This window comes from Crotalus tigris, unplaced genomic scaffold, assembly GCF_016545835.1.
Source record: "Crotalus tigris isolate CLP2741 ecotype Arizona unplaced genomic scaffold, ASM1654583v1 scf7180000017841.2860490, whole genome shotgun sequence".
NCBI lineage: Eukaryota > Metazoa > Chordata > Lepidosauria > Squamata > Viperidae > Crotalus > Crotalus tigris.
The window spans coordinates 1,072,122-1,086,540 of NW_024096667.1; the positions used below are offsets into that span (position 1 = coordinate 1,072,122).

At 36.6% G+C, this 14,419-nt stretch overlaps 1 protein-coding gene across 6 annotated transcripts in view; it reads right to left on the minus strand.

Annotated features, from left to right (window-relative positions):
- LRRC4C (leucine rich repeat containing 4C) overlaps positions 1–14,419 on the minus strand; it is an 817,554-nt gene that overhangs the window by 718,977 nt on the left and 84,158 nt on the right. Inside the window, exon 1 of one of the 6 annotated variants that reach the window (XM_039343309.1) lies at positions 4,622–4,638. The exons of the other annotated variants lie outside the window; for them this stretch is intronic. The gene's annotated coding sequence lies outside the window, so the exon portion shown is untranslated. Of the gene's footprint in view, positions 1–4,621; positions 4,639–14,419 lie in introns of those variants that run through there. 6 annotated transcript variants of the gene reach the window in all.

Below are 14,419 nucleotides of genomic sequence, written 5' to 3' on the forward strand. Positions count from 1 at the left end.
ATGGGCTTCAAAGGAAGATTCATGTAGAGTGTATTACAGAATCTAAAAGTGAAGTCATAAAGGTATAAGTAACTGTAGCTAGGACTCCCTGCTCCAGAAAGGTCAGAAGTGGTGCACCATGTACAGCTGAACAAAGGACCTCCTGGCTACAACCTCCAACTACCCAACTAACTCTGGCTACAATTACAAGATGTCTCCAAGTAACTCCAAGAACAGCAATGAATAAATAAAAATTCTATCTTGCTAAGGTTCAGTTTCATCTTGTTTTGTCCAAGAATATGAAAGCACAGAGCACTGAGTGCAAGACTTTGATGGTGTCTCCAGCTGAGTTCAGAGTGGCTATATAAAGCTGAGTATCATCAGCATGGTAGTACACCCACACTGCCAGAAGATCGAATCTGTCATCTACAAATTTGATAAGCATTCCCTTCAATTCTTCATATGTGTTACTAATTAAAAAATGGAGACTGTATGACTAGATTGAGCCTTGTGGCACCATACTGAATGCATTATGTTTAATCATTTATCATTGATGAGGACTGTCAATACAATTTTTGAATTAGTCATGCACACATTATTAGTTAATTAATATCCTAACCGGGATGTCTTATTGAAAGCTTCCTAAAATTAACATACTGTATATTGTATCTGAGTCTTTCTGGCATCTGCTAATGAAGTTACATGATCATACACTGTTACCAGGTTAGTTTGGAAAGAATTAAGTGGATTTAGATATCAAACATTGTATTGTGTTTGTTTGTTTCTTCACTTATTTCAATCCACTTATTTCAATACTTGGACTCCTGAATAGAAGTAGATCTTCCTGATGATACACATTGTTTGCTGAGATAAAGATGGATATACAAGGAAGGTTTAATTAATTTCCAGCCTGGTAACTCACTACTGTAAACCCTTTGCAGTTAGCAAATTTAGGAAACAAGAACCACTTGGATTTCTTTTTTTTTTTAATTTTTCAATACATTTGATACATTCAATACATTATAAAAAAATACCTTTAAGATAAATTCATACATAAAACCTTAGGTCCATCTCCCTCCCCCCGACTGCATCCACCCTCTCTACCTTCCTTTCTTACTTCCCTCCTCCCTCTCTCCTCTCTTCACCTCTCTCCCCTCATCCCTTCCTCCCAACCTACTTCCTTCCCTCCCTTCCTCCTCCCCTCTCATCCCTCTTCGGATACAGTTCAGGGGAGATACCCGAGCGGCATCTCTCTCTAAATTCCTCTACCTATTTTATACATTAACATTTCTATTTATCTAACCTACTTAATCCCACCCATCAAGAACCACTTGGATTTCTTGAAAGATCCTTATTTACGATAGGATAAGGTAACAGAATCTTAATGTTGAGACATGGATATTTAACCATGGGGAAAAAACTATAAAAATAGGGGCAAAATGTTATATTGGAAGTTCTGAGCAGAATCTAGAATTAATACTTTAAATCAGTTACATTGTAATTACTATTTTAAAAGGCTTTCTCAAGTTCTCATAGTTTCCCCTCCCCTCCCATCTTCTCTTCCATTATAGGCCTATTTTCTCCCTTAACTATCTTGGTGCCTCTTCTGTGTTCCCAAGTTCTATCAGGCACTCTGTCACAGCACCCTATCAACTTTGCTAAAGATAAAGGTAGAAATCCTGTTGGTTGATGCTCAATTTAGATTTTAACCATTGTGCTGAAGCACAGCTTGACAAGAAATGGATATTAGAAATGAGGAGGGGGAGCCAGCAAGAGCAATTCAATAAATCTCTCTTTAAAGCAAGTCATGGCAGTTGTCCAGGTTTCATTATGGAAAAAATAAATATGGAAGCAAGAGATTTAATGCCTGTGCCTTGGAATTAGTTTTCCAAAAGTCCTACTTTGCCATTGGGAGGCTTGCCAATTTCAAATTGGTTCATAGTCTAGAACTTAACATTTGTTGCTGTACAGTTTTTAAAAGGAAGAGTTTTGTATTAATAAATGTCCACTACTTTAAAGATTCATGGCTTCCATATAATAGACATATTTAAAACTTAAACTATCCAACACTCTTCCACCTATTTTAGCTGAGGGAAAAACTTGCTTGATTGAATATAGGAAAGAAATTGTGTTAACTGGACACAAAGGAGGCCAGAATTTCTGAACTTTTGTGATAATCTTAGTAAATTAATAATGAAATAGCAATGTGGCTTGGATGAGAAAAGGAAGTTTGACAGGATACAGTCTAACATTTTAGCATTAACAATGAAGAGGTTGCCATGCATAAGGCTAGGCTTTTGAAAGGTTTGTAATAATTCTGCCACATGTCTTATTAAAAATAAGAAGGGTATATTCTCCAATATCAAAACATTTACTCCACTAAAAGCATTGAAATATAACCTAGCATCAGGCTATGGATGAAAAGTATGTTAGCATGCTACCATGGGCAGCATTTACATAATCATAAATATTCTTTTAGATCTGAATATTGAAGAGGACTATTTTCAATGCAGGCTTCAGAATAAACTCAGTCCAGAACAATTTTGAAATTATTATAATAACCCTGGAAGCCTTAAAGAATTTCTTCAAATTTGATGGGCCACCTATTTGTGAACACTTTATGAAATGAAACACTGGACCATTTCTATGCACCAAATTAAATACTGCACTGAGTTGAATTGATAGCTTCCATAATTTTAGGAAATTTATTGTTCATAATAAAGACATTTATACCAAAATGTATTATTCCAGGTGAAGTGAGTTGGCCAGCTTGAATGCTTTATATGAGGGGAATCACAGTGGAGTGCCTTGATTTTCTGCATCAATAGAATAGAATAGAATAGAATAGTTTATTGTTATTTTAAATGTACACTAATTGGCATACATTAAAATGAAATTTCATTAGATATAGCTCTCAAAGTGTCACCACCTCCAATATACACTACATAAATATGACAAAAAATTGCATATACCCACATACCCACATATATTCTATGATACAGAGAAACAACACAGTCTAGGAAAAAAAAGAAAAACAAATCTTGTGAATTTACCAGATGGTTGGCATAGGGAACAAAGCTGTTACAGAATCTGGTAGTCCTGCTGGAAATACTTCAAAACCTCCTCCCAGAGGGGAGCAACAGAAACAGACCGTGAAGTGGGTGTGTGGGGGCTCTAAAAATGCTTTGAGCTCTAAGCACATAGTGCTTATAAGCAGCATCCTGAATACCAGGGAGCGAGCTTCCTATAATCTTCTCAGTTATCCTTACCACTCTCTGAATGGACTTTCTATCTGAGGCACTGCTGCCACCAAACCAGATAGTGATGAAATTTGTTAAAATGCTCTCAATAGTGCATCTGTAAAAAGTGGCCAGGACAGAAGGCGAGAGATGTGTTCTCTTCATCTAATGCAGGAAATGCAGATGCTAGTTTGCATGCTTTATTGCGGATAAGGTGTGGAGAGACCAATTCAGACTGTTAGTTATCTGTGCCCCCAGATACTTAATGCTGTTGACTGCCTCTACATCTACATCCTTGATACTGAGTTGAGTATGACTATGCTGGCTCTTTCTAAAATCTACAATGATCTTTGCTTTATTAACATTTAGAACCAGGTTACTTTTATTGCACCAGTCCACCAGAGCCTTCACCTCTTCCTATGAGTGTCTTCATTGTCATCCCAGATAAGACCCACCACTGCTGTGTCATCCACATACTTCATAATATAATTCATAGTAGATTTGGCAGAGCAGTTGTGGGTCATCAAGGTGAACAGTAAGAGACTCAAGACACAGCTCTGTCGGGAACCTGTACTCGAGATGGAATTGGAAACTTTCTTTCCAACTCACACAAACTGGGACCTATCAATAAGGAAATCAAGTATCCAATTACTTAAATCAAGTATCCAATTAAATAAATTAAAACCTAATAGGCCCAGTTTGTTCACCAAGTGCTATAGTTGTTCATTATAGTTGTTCACAACATCTATAGAGTGGTTCTTCTGATAGGCAAACTGTAATGAGTCAAATATAGGGGGAAGGTATGAAACCATATAGTCCTTTACCAATCTCTCAAAACACTTCATCATAATGGAAGTGAGTGCAACTGTAACCATTAAGACATGTGATTATAGATTTTTTGGGCACTGGTACAATAGTTGCAATCTTAAAATATGATCAAACCACAGCCTGATGCAATGAGAGATTGAAGATGTCTGCGAGAACAGTGGCCTGCTGGTCAGCACACTCCTTAAGTGTTTGCCCAGGGATATTATCAGGGCCAGCAGCTTTTTGAGTTGACTTTCTGCAAGACCTTCCAAACAGCAGTTGAATCAAATCTGAGCAACTGTTCATCAGGAAGGGGAACAACCTTCCTTGCTGGAATGTGGTTTGCGGCCTCAAATAATCCAAAAACATATTTACCTTATTTAGAAGACTAGTGTTACCTTTACATGTCAGGGAAGCTGCCTTATAGTCAGTAATAACCCAAACACTTTGCCACATACATCTAGGGTCCATAGGATCCTGAAAGAATTTTTGTACTTTCTGACAGCCCACTTTGCTCTTTTTATAGCAAATCTCAAATCAGCTCTTGCTATGGTAAGTGCTGCTACATTGCCTGCTTTAAAAGTGTCATTTCTCACCTTCAACATCGCACGGACCTCCTGAGACATCCAAGACCATACAGCCAAATGGAATGCTGCCGCAATCATAACTGAGGTGGCTACACAAAGTAAATCAACTTTGCTTTGCATAGACCTAATATATCTATTTCAAACCAATGACTTCTGCAAGAGACCAACAAAAGAAATTCAAACAAAATGCATATTTTGGAAGAAAGCATGAACAAAGTCTCTGTGTTAAAAACATTTTTCCAGCAAAACCAAACATGAATTAAAAATAACAAACAGTAAGAAAACTGCATTTAGAAATGTATATATTAAAAAAGTAAAAATAGGTATGATACATACAAAAACAGGCATCTGTTTGATTTTGTTTTAATATATTGATAAATCCTCATCCCCATCGGCTGCTAACTACATCTTTGACAATTGCATGGTATGCACAGCATAACACAGAATTTATAGTAGTTCTGGTTCCTTACTACCCTGGCCAAAACAGATGATTTATTCTCTCCATTTGTTCAGCAACAGATGAAACACATTTTATAGTGGGCCTATCCCACTGTGTTTATGGACAGTTATTTTCTCATTGACAGACTGCCTACAATGCTCCACACTGCTAACACCTCCCAAAATTCTTTTTTGAAATTGCAGTGCTTTTAGTAATAGTTTTTGAATCACTCTTCTGTTCCAAGTATCCCCGTGTGAGTCCACTGAGGAAAAACATTTAGCAATCAGACAAACACTTAGGAACACGGACCTTTGTTTTCTCTTTATTTTGATGCCAAAATCAGGTCTCCAAGAGCTGCTACTTCCCTCAGAATTGCCCACTAAACAACATGCATGAATTCAGTCCCCAAAGATTCCATTTGTGCTAATATCCCTCCAGCTATCTGTCTGAAATCTGATAGCATTTTCCCTAGTGGAAGCTTGTTATGCTTATAAATGTCATATAATTCTGTTCCAGGGACTTTTCTTACAAATCAGGACCTTAGCTCCAAAACCTGCATGTTTCTTTGAAACAGCATATATCTTTTCTTTATCATGTATACTGTGAGTTTATGTACCAGAAACAAATTCCTTGTGTGTCCAGTCACACTTGGCCAATAAAAAATTCTATTCTATTCTATTCTATTCTATTCTATTCTATTCTATTCTATTCTATTCTATTCTGTTCTGTTCTGTTCTGTTCTGTTCTGTTCTGTAGTCATCATTGTGCTTTCATTATAGCCTTATAATCTTATTTTATTTATCTTATTTATCTTTTTTGTGCTTTCCCATTCCAGCCAATGGAAGAATTAAAACAACAGATATACCAGGCAATAATGTTTTGCAGGGCATTGCTTCTTCTTTCTTTTCCTGAAAATATAGTTTCTAAATTTCATATATTTCAAGTTGCCCTTCTCATATTTTGGTCCTTTCCCATCTTAATAACTGTCCTATTCCCTTTTAGGAGTTGGGGGGGGGGGGAAGACCATCTACATATCCGGCATAAGAGTCCAAATCTGGAAACAAGACTCACTCTGACTTCCTATTACCTCTGGACAATTAATTTTCTTTTATTCCACTTCTATGCTGTAACTGAACTAAGTTCATAGCTCTGCAGCTGGACACTTATCAGTTGAAATTGTCTAAGCTTTGGCAGGATTATCATGAGAAGGAAGATTTCTGCCAAACATTGCTTGGCAGCTGTCTGACAAATGATTTTCCATTTGCTGCATTGTTACCTAAAATAGTGGTATTACTGAATAACAAGCTATTTATTCATAGTTGGATATATGATATAAACAGACCCATGTTTTGTATATCCAATCTTGCTAAATAATCCTTGAGAATTCTGTAATTATTATTATGAATTTTGGATGGAAGCCAAATTTAAATATCTCTAGATTAATGAAAAGATGTATTTGTGGATTATAGATAATTCATAACTCCATGGAACAGAAACATCTGTTCTTGGTGTAGGAAGGGAAATATTTTAAAATGTATCATTGGACAGACAAAAGTTTGCTCCAAGAAAAACACAGATCTATTTTGTTCACACAATGCATCCCTCTCCCCATCACTTTGTGCATGTGTTATAAACTACATTCTCTTATACAGTTGCATAATTCCCCCATCCTTCCATGCCTTCTACCTCCTATATCTCTCCACACAGATGTCCCCATTCATCTTGAAGAGTACTATCCATTCATTTAAAAATAAATATATGCATCATACACTTCTCAATTTATTCTTTCATTTTACTCATAATGCTGAGAGATAATAACTGTCCCAAAGCTATTGAGTAAATTCCTTGGCTACTATGGCTACATGGAAATTTGAACTGGGACATCTCTAACTCATATTCAACACTAGTTGAATTACTAGTTGTGTCCTATTATAAACTACTGAATAAGAAATTAAATTTCAGTTCTAATTTCCACCAGTTTTATTAGTTTAAACCAGTAGAATCCAGGAACTGACATTAATTTCTAAAATAAAAAAAAACCCTTCTTTTTCTATCATGCTTTATTGCTCTCTTTAATTAAAGTATATGGGATTTGACACTTGGAAAGAAGGTAATAATTTATAGATTTAGAGTCTCCATTGCTTATGCACTTAAAATACTATTCATATGTCAAGCTTCTAAGAAAGCCTGAGCAGTTCTTGTCTGCTGCAGGCCAAAAATCTTATGGAAATCTTATATTTGTACATAGTTTATGGATTTAGTTATGTATATAACAGCTACTAAGATACATTATGATTTGTTTTTTTTTACTAAAAATACTATATAATTCCTGTTTCAGAACAGTGGCAAACTAAACTATAAGAATTCATCAATGGCAAAATAATATAACTGAAAAATAATTTGGATATAGAATTTAATGTAACTTAGAAATCTTTTGTGGGCTATAATTGTATATATGGACTCATATTGCATTAAAGTTTGAGTTCTCTTAACATAGGATTTGAATATATTAGCTCTTGTCTGATATTTTAAATAGGGGTAGCATTTTTAAGATAGATAGCAACTTAGTTAACTGTTTATTCTGACTTATTATTATATTTCTTAATATTAATTATTGACTTGATTCAATAATGGTTTGATCACTTTTATATACAGTATGTAATATTAATCTAATGATCCTTTCAAATTTTTATTCAGTTTTGTACAGTTTGCAAATCTTTTTTCTAGCTTCTTTTTATTTTATTTTTCTCATTTTTGGGGGGTAGGGTTTTTTTTAATATACTGTATACTAATAAAATAAAATAAAAATAAAGATGACTTGAAGTTGAATTAAATTCTTTTTTTTATTAAAAAGTTTTTATTTTCCATTTATTCATACAAAATACAATTAAATTCCTAACCATTGGTACCGCCTGCCCATTCCCCCCAGGCTGCGTCCACCCTCTCTAATCCTTCCCCACGTCCCTCCTCTTTCTCTCCTCCCCTCCTACTCTCTTCCCCTCCCCTTCTCCTCTAACCGTCCTACTTCCTCCCTACTCCTTCCTCCCCTCTCATCCCTCTCACACACATGAACGCAGCATAGGGGAAATGCCTAAATGTTTACCATGTCTATATTATCATTACCTACCCACTCACCCACCCACCCACCCTCAACCCTCCCCCCCTCGCTTCCCAGAGCAGAGTACAGGGTTATTATTAAGAAAGTTAACAATAATAAAAAAAGAAACAAAAAAGAAAAAAAGAGAAGAAAAAACATCATACTTAACCTTTAACTCCCCTTAAATTAAGTCATATAAACAAATCTCTACAACAGTTACTATAAAATTTACTCATACAATAAATGAAACTTTATAGTCCCATATTTTTTCTGAATATAATCTATCCATCTTCTCCATACAATAATCTTTCTTGTGTATGATCCTTCAAATAAACAGAATTTTTTGCCATTTCTGCAAAGTTAGAAACTTTAAATATCCATTCTTCTAAAGTAGGCAACGAGTCCTTCTTCCAATAGGAGCCTACTAATAACCTTGCTGCAGTTAATAAATTCAACATTAAAGTAGTTTCTTTGTCATTTAAATCCACAAAGATACCCAATAGGAATAATTGAGGGGTGAACTTTATCTTCCTTTTAAAAATCTTTTGAATGTTCCACCAAATCATAATCCAAAAAGCCTTTACCTTTTTACAATTCCACCAAACATGAAAATATGTTGCATCCATATTACCACATCTCCAACATTTGGGTTGTAAATTTGGATACATACAAGATAATTTTTTAGGATCTAAATGCCATCTGTAAAACATTTTATAAAAATTTTCCCTCAAATTTTGAGCTTGTGTAAATCTAACATTTCTAATCCAAATTGTCTCCCATAAGTCCAATGGGATCGGATCCTGAATATCCTGAGCCCATTTAATTATACAGTCTTTAACCAATTCTGTTTCAGAGTCTAATTCTATTAAAGCATTGTAAATTCTTTTTATATGGGCCTGACTCTGATCTTTAATCTGAATAACCAGATTTCCATCTTCTAGTGTTATTCCTTCTTTTTTATCTACAGTCCACCTGTCCACTATCTGTAAATATTGAAACCATGACTGTAGAATATTTTCTTGAATTAAATTCTTGACAGCACTATAGATGTGATTTGCTCTTGGGAGCATTTTTGTTTAACTTCCCTATCTAGCCTAGAGACCAGAAATTTCCTAGAATTTTTCCATCCAATTGTTAACCAGACCTGAATCTGTTTAGCTCCCAAGCTCAAACACAGTTAATCTGGTTCTATTACCTATTATATTCCATAAAGCACTTTCCCTGTTTCAATTCATTTGTGTAGGCATCATGAAAATAAATAGGGAGAGTTTAATATGTTTCCTCTCCTCAAGATTCATTTTCCTTTTAACAAATTATGCAGTCATAGCGTCAGGCACAAAGAACAATATGTTAAGTTGCAGTTGGAAAGCTTTATTGCTCAAGCCTTTACACAAGAATCTAGTCAAATAAAGTTCAGTACTAAATTGGCACAGATAAGATTCAATGGAATTCAAGCGGGTTATCTAAGCTGATGACACATTTAACTCTGCCTGTTCTTCTCCTAAATATAGCATGGTAGGATAATAAAACTTATCAGTGGGAAACCTTTTGTCTTCTCATTTCACAGAAACAGTTTATATACTTTGAAGTTAAATATCAGTTGCTTTATCCACACAAAATCCTGCATACTTGGGTTAGGTCATAATACAAAGGACCACACACCTTTCTTTGAATGCTCTGGCTATTCTCTAAACTACGTATTCTTATTACTTTTGAAAAGTCCATAATGAATGTTAGGACAAACTAGGAAGGAAAATTACACCGAGAGAGGGAGAATGGGAAAGGGTGAGACAGAGGGAGACAGGGAGTGAGGGAGAGTGCTGTAGAAGCATCCCATGATATTATTTGGTCCTAACCTTTCCAAGCATCCAAGTATCCTCAAGTCATGTCAGAGTTGTTTCAATGGTATAACATATACTATATGTTCTGTATATAGAAACTGAATTTCTTCATTACTGGATTAGAATAGTTCCCTTCAGGTTTCAATTGTTAAGTCTAAGATGATAGTTATACTTTTTTCCTCTGAATTACTGAAGCATGAACAGCTATAAACATTTATGGGAAAGAATAAACTTCACAAGCATATCAAAATGTAGCAGAGGAGGTAACTGTTAGATTACCTCTAGGCTTGCTGCTTATCATAGGTCAACACTGAATTTTGCCACATTTATCTCTGCAATATGAGCAGAGTTTGCATCTCCAGCCAGAGTTTCTGCATGAAGGAGACACTTTTTGGGCATGTTTTAGCCTTTTGAAAAGGCTAAAATGTCAAATGACTAATACTTCTCAGCTAGTAATATGCTACCACTGGAAGTGCCTTGGGAAGGAAAGAGGGACTATTGCAAGTAGGCAAAGGGAAAGTGTAGGAAAAACATAAGAAGGATTCTCCTATTGGGGATCATATTTGAAATTCACTTCTTCAGTTTGGTTTAAATCAGTGCTTCTCAACGTTTGTGTGACGGCGACCCCCGTCACACAAACGTTCTGCGCATGCGCCGGGCTGCGCGCATGGGGGCGGGCCCCCCACACGTGGCGCGCTTGCGTGGCGCCGCCCCCATGCACAACGCGCATGCGTGACGCCCCCCCACACGCAGTGCGCGTGCACGGCGCCACCCCCATGCGCGGCACGCATGCGCAGCACCGCCCCCATGCACGGCATGCATGCGCAGCGCCGCCCCCATGTGCGGCGCGCGTGCACGGCACCGCGAAAAATGGCGGATCGCCGCCTTTGGCAACCCCCGAAAAATGGGTGATCGACCCCAAATGGGGTCGCGACCCATAGGTTGAGAACCACTGGTTTAAATGATACTGGAAAACAGAGAGGTAGCAGCCAAGCAATGGATATCAATCTAGCACAATCAGTTCAGAGACATGATTCAAACTTTGCTGGAAAAACAAATCAGTAATAGGACATTCACGCAGGACATCAATTCCAGTTGGGAAGAGACAAGGCCTCTCTTTGTAGACAATTTAGGATTTGTGAGACAAGCTAAGACATGTTAAAGGTGTTAAGGCTAAGCTAAGTTATAAGATGTCAAAAATAAGTTAGGATCACAGCTGTTGAAAACAAATGACTGAAATAGATATTGTAATAATGAAACTGTAGTTGCAACATCACGACACAAACCTGAGCTTTTCATATTCGAGTCTCAATACCAGATACAAGTATTTGAGTCATGGATTTCATTACAGTTTCATGCTGCACATATTGTAATTTTCTTCCCCAACTTTCCCCTCCACAAACATGTGAGGTTTTTCTCACTGTTAGCCATCGTAGAACTCATAAGTAAGTAAGAGAGGGAATAGAATGAAGGATGCAAGGAATGAATGGGAAAAAGCTAGACCTGAAAAAAAGTCAAACAAAAATTAAAACTCCATCTTTGGAAATATAAAAAAACAGGGAGGAGAAGGGAAGAGAGGGAGGGAGGGAGACATGGAGGGAGGGAGGGAGGGAGGGAGAGAGAGAGAGAGAGAGAGAGAGAAGGTATTTTGAAATAAGCAAAACAGGAAATCTCTTCCCCATTACCACAGCATAGACACTACCCATGAGTAACAAAGATTTCCCTCCCCGGTGCAACTTCAAAAGTGGGAGAGGAAAGTATTGATTCCAGGCTCCTGATTGTGTGGACAAAAGTTGTACACAGAATCAAGACACGGGAAACTGGAAGAAAACAGGAGTTACAGAAAGTTTGGAATGAACAAATAGTTTAACTAACAAAAAGTTTGAAAGGAGAGGAATAGATCCTAGCAGAAGAAAGCCCCTTAAACCACTCCAAGCCTCCCTTGCTTTCTGGCAGACAGATTGTCAGCAGGCTTGTTTAAGATTCATTGAAAGGGAGCTGAAAGGGATCCCTGCTAAAAGATGTCATGGGGACTGAGTTCTTCAGACTCAGAGTTACCACAGTTGCTACTGAATCAATTCCAATTGTGGTAACTCAATTTTTTTTTACAAGGATCACACAATTCCTGTTTCAATACCTGTTGGAATTACTGCATTTCATTTGGAATTTTGCCCTTTTGTACAAGCATAATTATTTTGCAGAAATATCATGTTAACATTTTGAGGTTTTGAAACAAAACTCTACATTTGAAGAAGGGAAGGAGGGGAAATATACCAAACTCAACTTCATTGCATCACCTTTCATGTAGAGCAGGGGTCTTCAAACTTGGCTCTTTTATGACTTGTGGACCAACTCCCAGAATTCCTCAGCCAGCCATTTCCCCTCTGTTTGGAGATGATTCTCCATACAGGTGATTTGTTGGGGTCCCCAAATGCCCAGAGAGCCCAAATATACTGTCTAGTGGTTTGATCTGATTCTTGAGAACTAATTGTTAAACTGATTCATATATGTCAGGTCAGCCAGAAAATCATATTTTTCCTGCTTAGCCTGGCCTGGTTGGCTTAAATCAAAAGAAGAATCCAGAGTACATTTAATGGAGATTGGGATTTGAATGCATAGGTAAGACTGGAACTCTGTTAGAATTACGAATAATCAGCTTGTTCAGGTAGAGCAAGAAAAGTATGAGTTTATACCTTAGCTGTATAATATTGGTACTTAAACATATTAATGTTAACACCAGTGGATTCTGTTTTAGCAGAATTCGATGTACATAATTGAGATTTGCATTTTTTAAAAATGCCATTTTATGTGTACTTTGCTATGTTACAAATTATATTACATCAACACCATTCTAAACAGAAATGTGGCTAGTAAATTTATATTATAATTGATGTCTATTAACTAGTGAAGTTTTTAAAAATGTTTGGATTATCTCAACTTTGTACCCAATGAACTATAAAATGAGAGAGAGAGTGATGGTAGCAAATCAAGAGGATTTTTTTTCTCCCACTCATGTTTTCAGCCTCTGCATTTATTAGGGAGAGCAAGGTATTTCTCCTTATGTCATCAGTTCTCTGAGAAAGGCAACTAGAACCAAGTTTTATAATATTTCAGTAAAAGATTTCCTGCTTAAAGACAATTACAAAATATAGATTATATACAAAATGCTTTTTTCTGCCAGACCTTCCCAAATCAGTGTGCTTCTTTAATATTTCAATTGTTTCAGTTAAATAATATTATTTAGAGCAGTTTCATGGGTTTTTGATATCAAGGTGTTAAAAAAGTCAGTCCTATCTGAAATTTAGTGGTCCATGATATTGCAGAGTCTGAAGACTCCTTTCACCTTTGTTGAAATAACAAGCTTCTTAAGGACACCTTGGTATAACCTAATTATTAACTACTTTGATATTTCTCATTTTGAATGACTAACAGGGCAAATTATAGCTGGAATCAATTGCTTCTGATTTACATAACACACTTGAAAGCAGATATAGAAACTGTCTTTTACAAAGAAATCTCTACAGATGGAGGTGGTTAGGCGATGCAGCAGTAGATCAGTAATCAAGTGCTAGATAGCTTGGCAGATCAATTTAGGCCTAAACACACATGCCAACAGGTCAGGTAGCCAGCTGGGAGCCAATATACAATTCTGTGGTGGCCATTTTGGCCCTTGCCCTGGTGGACCATGCCTTGGCACTTGCCCCGGTCCCACCCCCTTCTGCAAGAGACCCTCAGATCTGTCCCACTCCTGCCCAGGCCCCCATAGGCAACCTTGACGCGAATGATGTAGAACTGGCCATGCCCACCCAGTAGGCCACACTCACTCTATCAATGCCCATCCAGTAGGCCACAACCCACTCTGGCCACCCCCCACCCCCCAGGGCAACCACAATGCTGATGTGGCCCTCAGTGAAATTGAGTTTGACACCCCTGCACTAGAGAATAATTTCTGGAAAAAAATAGTCATTTTTTTTAGTTTTTTAGAAAACTGGAAACATGTCAAATCACTATAATTTTTTTTGTTTGTTTGCTTACTTTTATATGATGCCCACCTTGCAGTCTGAGGCAACAATTTAATATAAACAAATATTTATAAAACAATTATAAATATTTACAAAGTTTACATGCTAGAAGAGTTTGATTTCTATTTTCTCTCATGAAAGCTGAAAAAAAGTTAAGTGACCATAAGTTCCTCATAAAGAAATGAGTTTTTCTACTGGAGTATTTTTTATATATTATAAACAATTGAAAATATCTTTTTAGTGAAATGATTAAATAGTGGAATCTGGCTTTTTTTAAAACAAAACAAAACACCAATGATCTGTTCTTCCTCCCAGTTTTATTATATAACATGACATAAAATGCTTGGGTAAAATTATTCATCAAAATACCATCAACTTCTGACACAGCCGATCCATATCTTTACTTGA